The following is an 8,210-nucleotide window of genomic DNA, read 5'->3' as shown; positions in this document are numbered from 1 at the left end:
TAATGAGCACACTAGGACAAGAGCAAGTGTCTATTATAGAAATGCCCTTGTGCTCCTGTATTTGCAAGGATGTCTTAGTGTGAGTCAGCTAAGAATTTCTGTCTCATATTTAACCTGAGAACCGCTAACCCCATCTGCCAACTGCAGACAATATCCCATGGCCAAATGTACATGGGTCCTCACCTATTCGCACCTTACTTTTTCATACTGACATGCTTTATTTCACTGTACAAGAAAGAACTTTGCTTCCATTTGAATTAAATGGCTCTATTTCTGTGTTCTTAACCTGACCTCTCTATCTCCTTCTCACCCTAAGATGTTAGTGTTGGCAATCACACAGCAACTTTAATGGCTCCATACAATAGATTTTCCAGTCTACATAGAAAAAAAATCCTTTTCTGTAATGTTTTACAGACTGTGAAACCTGAATAAAAACTACTGGCTTTTTATGAAATCATTTCTCTGACCTGTGTGTGCCAGTTTGACTGCCCTGCGAGTTTTCTTTGTCACTATTATACACTGTAATGTAAGCAATAACAACTGTCTGCTATATATAAGTGAACATTCTGGCCAGAAAAGCTAACAAGAAAAATTGAATTGAGGTATTCAACTAGTTGCAAAGCTCAAATATTCTACTACTCAGTTTTATGTGCATTAAAGTATCTGGATTGGAAGGAGATGAGGATTAGATGGTGGGTGGTACCTATATCTGTACAACTATATCTATGTATATGTCTCTCTCTATATATATCATCTATATATCTATATCTATATGTATATCATCTATATATCTATGGGTAACATGCTTAATTTATTTGTAATACAAAGAAAAACAGTTTTCTGTTTTGAAAAAGGTATGTAGTCCCTCACAAATTCAGTATTTCAGATCTGAGAGTTCCGTTCCAAACCTACATGGACAATTTTCTCTTTCTTTTCTTTACAAAAATGTAATTTGTTATTACCCAGTACTCCTTTTGCAACTTTTGATAAACCTAACTGTAATGCATGTAGTATAAAGGACATTTAAACACATCAAAATGTTGCAAAGATACTTTCAGAGAGTAAGTATTATTTTCTCTGACCTTAAAACCAGAGACAACAAATCAGGTAGTGGTGGCACATGTCTTTAACCCCAGAACTCCAGAAGTAAACAGCTTACTTAGTTGCTGGGCAACCTGGTCTATAGAATGGGTTCCAGGATGGGTGTAGCTAAACAGAGAAACTCTGTTTTGAAGAACCAAAACATGGGGGCTGACTGAGAAGCCAATGATAATGGCACTGGGATTTGATTCTTCTGCATGTACTGGCTTTTTAGGATCCTAGTCATTTTGGATGCACACCTTTCTAGGCCTGTATGGGGGGGGTGCTTGGACTTCCCACAGGGCAGGGTACCCCCTGCCTCTCTTAGGACTAGAGGGGAAGAGGGGAGGGGAGAGAAATGGGAGGAGGTGGAAATTTTGAATGTTGCTATTTATAAAGCAAAAAAAAAATAATAAAATGTTTCAATTTTTTTAAAAAAAGAACCAAAACAAACAAAAACTTGTATGTGGTAATCATTAGTCTGTATCCTTACCAATGAACTATTCTAGGAGATAGGGTTTAATGAGATGATTCAGTTAACTCAGCTTGTCATGTTATAGTGCATAGTTCTTCATTTTACTTGGATAGAAGTCAAAGTAGAAACAAACATGTTGCTCTGGCAGATAGGTGATGGATGCTTCTGAAATATCTACAAATCTCTTCTTTTTTTCAAGATCATAGGAGTGAGGAATATCCTTGCCAATAGCTCAAGAAATCTACCTGTCTGGAAGGAGAGTCTTGAGAAGGAGACTGTTAAAAGGAGAGAGAGAGAGAGAGAGAGAGAGAGAGAGAGAGAGAGAGAGCGCAGACACTTCTGCAATCTTGTACTCGCCTTACTGTCGGTCTACTTTTGGATGAATTTTAGCTTGAAAACACTGTTCGCTTGCACTTCTGAAAAGATGTGTATCTTTTTTTAGGATGAGATTTTGATATGAGAAAAATGAGACACTTGGCTGTTTTTACCAATGGGAATGTCTTGGTAGATGGAGTGTCAAGAATCACTTTCATCTTTCATATGTGCTGGACTTGCCAGGCAGAGATGACACTTAGCATAGTTTGGTATATTCTGTGTCCTTTTGCTATGTTGAACAGAATTCAAAACTCAGACCTTAGTGATCTGTTCCTAAAGGAGACTTGTAGTAGGTTTGTTGAGCCGCAAAGGGTCATCTGACCTCAGTTTAGTTCAAAGATGTTTCAAAGAACAGTCTGATGTTAGACTAATATTCTCAGCATGTACCACCAAGATGCTACAGGAGAGCAGAACTCCAATTATTTACAATACCGCAGTAATAATGCCTACCTGAATCAGTGGCATTCTGTTCTTTGCAGCAACTGTTGTATTTTCATGTTTCATATTACCACTCAATAACTATTGTCTGACAGCCAAATCGAGAGTTGAGGTTCCAAAAATCCATATATCTTTTATGTAAGTTCTTCAGAAGGAAAGGTAAAGAAGGAATGGATGATAGAGAAATATCTTAAGTTGCAGCTTTCAAGGCTCAGTTCTGTCTCTGTAGTCTTTGCAATAGTAATTTGCACACAACCCCTTGTCAAACACCACTTCGACTTAGCTCTTCTGTATTGACTTTCTGTATGCTTTTGTGTCTTTGAAGTAGAAACTGAAATGCTCAGCAATCTAAAGCTGTATTTCTTTTTTGTGTGTTGGAGCATAACAGCCTCTTTTGTTCATTGGCTGAATATTACTGAAATAAAGAATAAAGTAGACCTCAAAGGTGTGTGATTTCCCTTGTAAAAGTGTTCACAAAGAAGAGCTAGTAAACAAAATGGACTCTAGATGTGATAAAATATTAATATCCCTATGAGATGTCTTGACAGGATAATATATGTTTGAACACTTTTTATCATGCTTTGACGGGATCCTCGAAGCATTGCAAAATGTTTATACAACTGATGAACTTGGTTAAAATACATAGTTTTTTTCAGCATATAGAAATATTTGTATAGTAGCTAAAATTTTATAGAATCCAAGTTGCATATTTTTGCATTCATAAAATAGGGGAGGAGGAAGGTTAGATACAGTCTCTACCACATGCACAAATTTTAAAGTCTGCATTATAAATCTCCATTGATGAGTTTATCTATGCAACCTATCAACAACTGCATGTAAACAAATCTTACAAGTCCTACTTTGGGCTATGGAAAATACTCAGCACATATACACATTTGCTGCACAACCATGAGAACTTGAGTTCACCCCCCTAGAAATGCTGGGTGTGATCCCCTTATGCTGGTAACCAGGGCTGAGAGAGAAGGTAGAAACAGATAACCCCTGAGGTTTACTGGCTGCATAGACAAAATACAAGGAACTCCAGGTTCTGTGAGAGATGTTTCCTCAAGGAAATAAGGCAAAAAGTGATAGAGCAGAACACTAAACTTACTTCTCTGCCTTCTTCATGCATTTGTACACAGACATGTACATACATAAATCATATATATATATACACATGGGGAAAATAATTTAGAAAAAAAACTTACTCTTTCTTACCAGAATTAATTCTTCAGGTTTCAAGGCAAAGATGCAACCAAAAGTCAAGAGATCAGCATAAACACAGCATAAAATGAATTTTCTGGACTTGGTTGCAGGTTTAATGTTTTGTAGCTGCAAATGAATTACGACATTAAGTCAGCAATTTTTCCCCCAAAGATTAGCCACTCAGTACATGTACCTATTCTTTTGGCTTGTCCATGTAACACAAAATGAAAACAGAGCAAAGAATTGTGAATGTTTAGGCATGAAAGCAAAAATAAGTTAACATCTTTATGCTTCATATACTCAACTTTTTGATGTCTTGTTTACGTGTCCATTCCTTAGCTAATTTTGGGAACCGAGGAGTACCAGATTGAGTTTGTTTAGGACTGAATTAAAAATACCTCCCCTAGATTCAGTAGGGTGGCATTTGCAATGAAAAGCGCATGGGCAAGAAGTATGGGTGTGATGCTAATGCAGAGGAAAAGCTGGAGAGTAGCATGTTTTGCAATAGCATCTAGAAACTTCTAGTAGCAGCATAACACTGTAGCTGTGAATGTGACCTCTTTTGTCCAGCCACAGCGCTGACACATTTGCTATTCGATCAGTTCTAGAAACAGTCTGTGCATTTGCTTACATGCTTACTTAGGGCTTCCTGCCTTGAGTTTCTGAAAATCAAAGCTTCATTGTTCACATCCCTCTGCAGCAATGAAGCCAACAGTGAATGACAGCAATTCTTCTACGTTATGTTTAGTATTATAGAGTCTCGAGGAGTACTGATGATTTGTCTTCACCCAAGTCAACTGCTTCTTCCAACATGGTTGGAAAAGGAGGACAAGATTAGAGCAATAAGAAACATTTCTGAGTAAATGACAAGTTTAAAAGCAAAAAAAAAAGGTGAGTAAAAAAGGATTTAGGTCTGTTTTCTATATGTTCTGGATCTAATTAAGATTAATCCGAGAAGCAGAGTGTTAAAGTATAGATCGTTAATTTTAGAGAGACATCTCAGTGGTTAAGAGAGCTTTCTGCTCTTACAAAAGGAAAGAGTTCTGTTGTCAACACTTACTGAGAAGCTCCTGACTTTCTGTAGCTCCAGCTCCAAAGAATCTCTCTTCTGGCCTCTGCAGAAACTTGTACACAAATGTTCATATACGTGTGTATTAATATAAATGTTATATGCAGCAACATATAAGTAAAATGAATACATGTGTATTAATATAAATGTATATTTATAATCATATACTGCTTTGCCCTTCTCTGATATTGTACAGTGGATTACTGTTCTAAACAATACATTAAAAGTAGTAAGAGTTGTTACAACAAATTACTAGTTACATAAACATAGTTTTATTGGTAGTGGACTGGATTAGATCTGAGAGAGAAGGAGCGGGCGGGTGGGGAGAGACAGAGAGAGGCTGAATCGTTTTAAACACTAGGAAGGAACAGTCAAGGCATAAGGCAACTTGACCCTCATCTGTTTTTCTGGCTATTGATGTACCAGAAAGCTTTTCTGTTTACTCTTATTTAACAAGGTACAACTATATAGTTGTGACTCAGAGTGACAAGAGCTAAGACACACTTTCCAGTCTGAACTTGATGGGTAGCATAAACTAATTAGGGGATTTTCCTCCCAATTTTTGAAGATGTGGGGCCTGTTGATCATTTATCCACCCAAGAAATCTTACATACTGATAAACCTAACTACTAAATAAAACACAGCTCCTCACCTTCTGTAAAGCACAATTAAATAATCCACCAAAAGAGGTAAGGAGATGGTTTGCTAGGTAGTGTCTGTCATGCAAGCATGAAGACCTGAGGTCAGATTAGCCCCTAGGCATGGTGGTGGCAAGACCCTGCCTGTAATCTCAGTACCGGAGATGGAGATAGAAGGTTTTCACTTGGCAGACAGTCTAGCTATACAGTAAGTTAAAGGTTCATCAAGAGACCCTGTTTTAAAATAAATAAGAATAAATAAATAAAATAAGGCAAGGGATTGAAGAAGATACCCAAATGACAGCCACTGACCTCCACAGGCACCTGTGCCATGCGCATACACACACACACACACACACACACACACACGCACACGCACACGCACATGCGCATGTACATGTGTGCATACCCATACTTCACTCCAAATGATAATAAAAATGCATAATGAGAAACCAAATTCAGACTCTTGTGAATTTGTGGAAGTTAATGGTGAAGATGCCTTTATGAGAAAGTCTCCTTAGAGCGGAAGCTAGAGAGAAGCTCGTTCATCCAAACACTCCCAGCCTGTAGATTGGAAGTCTCCTGCCTCCTCTAGGAACACAGATGGGCTGTAACAAGCATTTCGTCTAACGAACTGCACACAACGATAACAACCGTGACCTAAATCCAGGACTGTGATATTAGCTTCTTAATAGTTAGAGTGTAGTTCCACCTCTCCTGGGTCTCCTGCACAATATTGTACCGTCGGGGAGCAACTAGAGTGTACTACCTTCCGTGCTTCTCTTTTTCTATGACCTGCAATTTTGTATAAAGTGAAGACTCAGTTCTTACGAGAACCATGAACTCTTGCTTAATTAGAAGAAATTAACTTATAGCATCTTTTTTATATAAGAAACTACAGAGTGGGAAGTGGGAAGGCTCTGAGCCACCATGCTCTATTATTTCCTGGCTTCCTATGCATAAATGACACAATAATTATTGCTTATGGGATTAAAATTGCTTAAACCTTATTGTGAACAATGTGCAAGAAGTTCTAGCTTTCTCCATTAAAGAAGCTTATTAGTGGGAGGAAAAATTATCTCACAATAAAAAGAAACCATTGGGACTGATTAAAAACAAACAAGCTTGGGTAATAAATAACAAAATTATGCTCCTAAATATGCTAACATATCAGAAAGAATATGATGCTTTCATTTTGTTCTGTATTGTTATTATTAAAGATTTAGAACAGAAAAATTATTCCAAAAACAATTTTGATTTCATGAAAGTTTATTTTATTAGGTTGTAATATACTTTTAACATATAAAAAACTCATAAATATATTTGTGACCATACTAAAATGAGACAATTAAATTTCTCTAATTATTTTCCTTGCATTTTACAGCATTTAGAGGAACAAATATAATTAAATTATGAGATGATGTTAAAAATTATTTGAGCAATGCACATTTGAAGAATTCTAATTTTTACCCAGACTTAAAAATAAAATCATTTGTACCTAAAATTTTTGGATTCATAGCCTGTTTTATTAATTTACTTTGTTTCTGTTGAAGAAAACAATTCAATATAAAATTACATTTATATCCTTAATTCTGTGGTGATAACAACCATATTTGGCAGAGATATTTGATCAATGTGTAATTATTCAGAAATGGACCCAAAAGAGCTATTTCTTCATTAATATGGCATTTCTTAATTTGGGCATCACTTATCTAGTTGACTGTCACTTATAAATAATACAGTATTCATCACCTGATCCACGACTTTCTAAATGCTTGAAAGAAATTATCTTCTACAAAATACCTTTGGTAAATGTAAACATTAAAGAGTTATTCATATAATGAGATCAATTTTAACTCATAAGTAAATGAGAAAGAATATACATGTCCTGTAAATACCTACTAGAATTCTTGAAACAGAGAAGCTGTTCAAAACCTGTGGGTTTTCCTATTAACATAAAACAATAAGATATCAAATCGAGTTGAACTACTTTTAACACTTCAAGAAGAGACACAAATTTCAATTCATCTGACCATGTGTTTAATAGCAAGGTTTTGTGCCATAAAATTTGATAATCTCATTTCCTTCTAACTGAATAGCTCAGTATATGATTTCAATTCTTATTATTTATATATTTAGATTATTTAATATTCTTATTTTAAAGACACTTATAGTGATGACCATCTCTACTATTCTTTTTACTGTGTTTCATAAACTTAGTAATAGAGCTACTTTCTTGCCGTAAAAGAGAATATATTAAGTTTTGTACAAGGTTTCACAATAATTCAAACCATTTTGTATTGTTATCATTAGTAATGATTTATTGGTTTGTGTTAAAATTCTTGAAATCAGTGGGGTTTGGTGGCACACGCCTTTAATCCCAGCATTAAGGATGCAGACAGAGGCCGGAGGATCTCTGTGAGTTCGAGACCCAAGACCAGCCTGGTCTACAAGAGCTAATTCCAGGACAGTCTCCAAAGCTACAGAAAAACCTAGTCTCGAAAAACAAAAAACAAAACAAAACAAAATTTTGAAATCACCAGTGGTGGTGACTCATACCTTTAATCTTAGCACTTTGGAGGCAGAGGCAGGTGTATACCTGTGAGTTCAAGGCCAGTCTGATCTACTAGGTGAGTTCCAGAACAGCCAGGGCTGTTGCATAGATAAACCATGTCTTAAAAAAGCAAAATTTGAAACCCCCAGAAGTTATTGAAATCCAATATCTCTTAAGATAGAACTGAATAACCCTGTATAGGTGAATTGAGACCGTTCTTCAGGCGATGAAAGGAGACAGAGACAGAGACCCACATTGGAGCACTGGACTGAAATCTCAAGGTGCAAATCAGGAGCAGAAGGAGAGAGAGCACGAGCAAGGAACTCAGGACCGCAAGGGGTGCACCCACACACTGAGACAATGGGGATGTTCTAT

This window comes from Microtus ochrogaster, unplaced genomic scaffold (assembly GCF_000317375.1).
Source record: "Microtus ochrogaster isolate Prairie Vole_2 unplaced genomic scaffold, MicOch1.0 UNK30, whole genome shotgun sequence".
Classification (NCBI taxonomy): Eukaryota; Metazoa; Chordata; class Mammalia; order Rodentia; family Cricetidae; genus Microtus; species Microtus ochrogaster.
This window is presented reverse-complemented; position numbering follows the sequence as displayed.